General features: G+C 42.8%; 1 protein-coding gene across 1 annotated transcript in view; it reads left to right on the top strand.

Annotated features, from left to right (window-relative positions):
* LOC119573434 (3-hydroxyanthranilate 3,4-dioxygenase-like) overlaps positions 1 to 5,000 on the top strand; it is a 14,421-nt gene that overhangs the window by 7,311 nt on the left and 2,110 nt on the right. The window lies entirely within an intron of this gene.

Consider the following 5,000-nt stretch of genomic DNA (forward strand, 5'->3'; position numbering starts at 1 on the left):
CACGCGTGTGTGCATGCGTGTTTGCATGTGTTGGGATATGTTTGTGCGATTATACATTTGTTTGTATTTCTGCATTTCTGAAATCTCCAACATATTTTTCTTTTTCTTTTTTCCCGGGGAATAAAATTTTAAAATAAAATAATTTTTTGGAAAAATTAGTAGGGAAAAAATTTGGTGGGGCTGGGGGGGAAAAGTTTTTCCCGGGGGGTTTTTAAAGAGGTTGGGGGGGGGAAAAAAATTTGTTTAAAACTGGGGGAGTTTTTGGGATTTTATATTTAAATGATAAAATATCTTTTTGAAATTTTTTTTTTTTTTTTTTTCGATCCACCCCCGGGGTCCCCACAAATTTAGATTAAAATATCCCTTAATTTATTTCCATTCCCCCAAGCCATTAATCCCACCATTGGCCCATTCTCTTTTTATCCTTTAACCACATGTTTAAACCCCCCCCCCCAAAACCCCCAAACACAAAACCCCCCCAAAAAAAACCCCCCTTCCCCCCTCCCCCCCCTCCTCCCCCCCCCTTTCCCCTCCCCCCTTCCCCCCCCCTTCCCCTCCCCCCTTCCCCCCCTTCCCCCCCCCCAAAAAAGGCCCGTCCCACCCTCCCCCCCCCCCCCCCCCCCCCCAAATACCAACCCCCTATTTCCCCCCAACGGGGGCAACATTTTGTGGGAGGCAAAGGAAAAAAAACCCCCAAGACCCCGGGGCGGTCCCAAACCTGACTGGGGGGGTGAACCCCTCTTGGGGGGGACCCGGGCAAGGGGGGTTTCCCTTCTTAAACAAATATTTAAAAGGGGGGGGGGTTTTGGGGGGGGGGGGGGTGTTGTGGGGGGTTTGTGTGGGGGGGGGTGGGGGTGGTTGTGTGTTTGGGGGGGGGGGGGGGTTTTTGGGTTTTGGGGTTGTGTTTTTTGGTTGGGGGTGTTGTTGGGTTTTTGTGTTTTTAAAGGGGGGAGTGTGTGGGGGGTGAATTTGTGGGGTTTTTTTGGGGGGGTTTGGGTGTGTGTGTTGTTTGTGTGTTGGTTTTTGTGGGGGGTGTGTGTTTGGGGTGTGTGTGTGTGGGGTGGTTGTGTGTGTGTGTGTGTGTGTGTGTGTTGGGGTTTAAACTCTTTTCCCTTTTTTTTTTTTAAAATAAAAAAAATCCAAGATTTTTTTTTCCTTTAAAAATTAAAGAAATTTTTATTGATTTTAAAAATTTTAAAAAGGGAGGGGTGGGGGAAGGGAAAAAGGGAAGAAAAAAAAAAAAGTAAAAAAATTTTGGAAAAAAAGAAAAGGAAAAGAAAAAAAAGGTTTTAATGTTTGGTAGTTTAAAGGGGGAAAATTTTAAAAATGGAAAAGAAAGAGGGGGGGAAAATTTTTGTAAAAAAATTTAATTAAAAAAAAGGGGAAAAAAAGGGGTTAGAGGGAAAAAAAATTGGGAAAGAGAAAAAAATTTTTTTTTTGGGAGGAAAGAGAAATGGATTAAAAAGGAAAAAAAAAAAAAATTTTGGGGTTTTGAAGGAAAAGGTAAGAATCCCTTTTTGGGGGGATTTTTTGAGACGGAGAAAGTTTTTTAGGGGTTTGAATTTGGGGTTTAAAATTGAAATTATTTTTTTTAAAAAAAATTTTTTTTAAATTTAAAAAATTTTTTAAATTTTAATAAATTAAAAATTTTTAATTTTGGTGTAAATTTTAAAATTTTTTAATTTTAAATTTTTTTTTTTAAAAATTTTTATTTATTAATTTTAAATTAAATTATAAATTTTTTTTTAAAAATTTAAAAAATTTTTTTTAAAATTTTATTTTTTTTTTATTTATATAAAAAACAACAACACCCCAAACACACCCCTTATCTTAACGTTTTATCTTCCCAAAGGGTTTTTGTTTTTCATATAATCACGTAATTCTTTTTCCGATATTAGCCCCCAGAAAGTTTTTTCGTACATTTTTCAAACGTTTAGCGGTAAACCCCAAGTTGGTTTTTTTTGTTTACAGGACTGATCAACGTGACGCGGGAGTATGTTTCATCTGGACCCCCCCCCCCTTCCTCCCCCCCCCCCTTTTTTCCCCCTTTTTAATTTCCCCTTCCCCCTCTTTCCCTTTTTTTCTTTTTTTCCCCCCCTTTTTACCTCATTTCCTCCCCCCTCCCCCCTCTTCTTTCCCTTTTCCCTTCTCCCCTCTCTCTCCCTTCCCCTTTTTATCCCCTTTCCTCACCTACCTTTTCCCTCTTCCCTTTCCACCCCTTTTTCCTCGCCCGCCCTTCTCCTCTTTCCCTCCTTGCCCCCCCCCCTTTTCCCCAACCTTTTCCTTCCCTTTTTTTTTTTTCTTTTTCCCCCCTTGTTTCTTGTTTCTTCCCCAAACCTTTTGGAAAACCCTTTTTTTTTCTTTTTTGTTTGAGAATTAAAAAGTTTTTGGGAATAACACCGGGAGGATGAAATTACCCGGCTGGTGCAAGGGGGGGGAAGGGAAAAAAGGAGTTAGAAAGGGGGAGAGGGGGGGGGGGGGGAGAGGAGAGGGAGGGGGGGGAGAGAGAAGAGAGGAGAGGAGAGATAGAGAGAGAGAGGGGGGAAAGGGGGGGAAGAAGAGGAAGAAAGAGAAAGAAAAGAAGGGGAAAAAGGGGGGGGGGGGGAGGGGGGGAGGGAAAGGGGGAAAGGGGGGGGGAGGGAGGGAAAAAGGGGGGGAGGGGGGGGGGGGGGGGAAAGGAAGAGAAAGGGGGGGGAGGGGGGGAGGGAGGGGGGGGGGGGGAAAAAGGAGGAGGGGGAATGGGGGGAGGGGGGGAGGGAGGGGAAAAAAGGGGGGGGAAAGGGGGCCCCCAAAATAAAAAAAAGGGGGGGGGGGGGGGGGGGGGGGGGAAAAAGGTTTTTTTTTTTTTAAAAAAAAAAACCCCGGGGGGGGGGGGGGGGGGGGGGGGTTTTTTTTTTTTTTTTTTTTTTTGGGGGGGGGGGGGGGGGGGGGGGTTTTTTTTTTTTTTTTTTTTTTTTTTAAAAAAAAAAAAAAATTTTTTTTTTTTTTTTTTTTTTTTTGGGGGGGGGGGGGGGGGGGGGGGGGGGGGGGGGGGGGGGGGGTGGGGGGGGGGGGGGGGGGAAAAAAAAAAGGGGGGGGGGGGGGGGGGGGGGGGGGGGGGGGGGGGGGGGGGGGGGGGGGGGGGGTGGGGGGGGGGGGAAAGGGGGGGGGGGGGGGGGGGGGTTTTTGGGGGGGGGGGGGGGGGGGGGTTTGGGGGGGTGGTTTTTTGTGGTGTTTTGGGGTGGTGTTTTTTTTTTTTTTTTTGTGTGTTGTTGTTTTTGTGGGTTTTTGTGTGTGTTGTTTGGTTTTTTTGGGGGGTTTTTGTGTGGGTTTTTGTGTTGTGTTTGTGTTTGTTTGTGTGTTTTTGTGTGGTGTGTTTTTGTGTTTGTGTGTGTGTTTTTTTTTTTTGTGTGTGTTTTTTGTGGTTTTTTTTGTGTTGTGTGTGTGTGTTTTTTTTGGTTTTTGTGTGTGGTTTTGTGGGTTTTTGTGTTGTTTTTTGTTGTGTGTGTTGTTTTGTGTGTGTTTTGTTTTTTTTGGTTGTTTTTTGTTGTGTGTGGTGTGTGTTTTTGTGTGTGTGTGTTTTTTGTGTGTGTGTGTGTGTTTTGTTTGGGGTGTGTTTTTGTGTTGTGTGTGGGTTGTGTTGTTTGTGTGTTCCGTGTGTGTGTTTTGTGTGTGTGTGTTTTGTTTGTGTGTGTTTTTTGTGTGTGTGCGTTTTGTGTGTATATGTGTTTTGTGTGTATGTGTGTTTTGTGTGCGTGTGTGTGTTTTGTGTGTTGATACGTATGCGTGTGCAGAATACGTATTCGGCAACACCTCGAACAAGATTTATAATGCTATTCTCATCCTGCAAAGATTTCCTCCGAGTGCCAGCTAGTAATAGGTTCCAAGTACAGTGGCACTTTCTCTCATCTCCTATCCCAGCCTTATTCTAAAAGCCCATCCTTATCTCTCTAAATCACACGAATTAAATTAAACTAAAAATATATTTTTAAAAATCAATAAAGAAAGGAAATAAAGAAGAAACTATGACAAAGAATTTTAAAGAATATCAAAATAACGAACTTGGCCATCATTACTACAAGACATGAGATTTGATGGTGCAATGCCACAAAGAATTGGAGGGGGGAGGGGGTTGGAAACAATAGGGCACAACATCGGAAGTCTTAGTGAAGCTTTGGAGACATTCATCTGTCCTGCAGTGGAATGGGAAGGAAGATGAGAGATACGTGCTTACGAACACACACACACACACACACACACATACACGTGTGTGTGTGTGTGTATATTTATACATACATTTATATGTGTGTGTGTGTGTGTGTGTGTGTGTGTGTGTGTGTGTGGGTGTGTGTGTGTGTGTGTGTGTGTGTGTGTGTGTGTGCGCGCGACGTTGGTCCCATATCCAAGCGGACATGTCCGTAGAGGAACATGCATTCTAAACCGTGAGAAGAAACAGCAGGATAGTTACTTCCTTCCGGTCAGTGCTGTACCATTGACCTAAGGCCCCCTCCATATACGCACGCACGCACGCACGCACGCACACACACACACACACACACACACACACACACACACACACACACACACACACACAACACAACCACACACCACACAACACACCACACACACAAACATAAAAAAAAAAAAAAAAAACAAAAAAAAAAAAAAAAAACTACTTCCCATCATTTTCTCTCAACCACGAAACAACAACGTATATTTGCTTAAATTATGACTATAAATTACTGGAAACGAAGCTGTATGCGACTTTCTTATCCCATGAGAAAGAAATATCAAAATACCAGCCGTTAGAATTATACACGATTTATCATTTTCTTTAAAGCGTCATATCCCGGAAAACAAACAGAGACGGCAAGATCATGTAAAAAAAAAAAAAAAAAAAAAAAAAAAAAAAAAAAAAAAAAAAAAAAAGTGAGTTCGATGATTAATAATTTCCTAACTGCTGAAAATATGTTGGTAATTGGTAATTCTCTTCCGTGCCATAACTACCCGATGGTTGTAAT

This window comes from Penaeus monodon, chromosome 5, assembly GCF_015228065.2.
Source record: "Penaeus monodon isolate SGIC_2016 chromosome 5, NSTDA_Pmon_1, whole genome shotgun sequence".
NCBI classification, from domain to species: Eukaryota; Metazoa; Arthropoda; class Malacostraca; order Decapoda; family Penaeidae; genus Penaeus; species Penaeus monodon.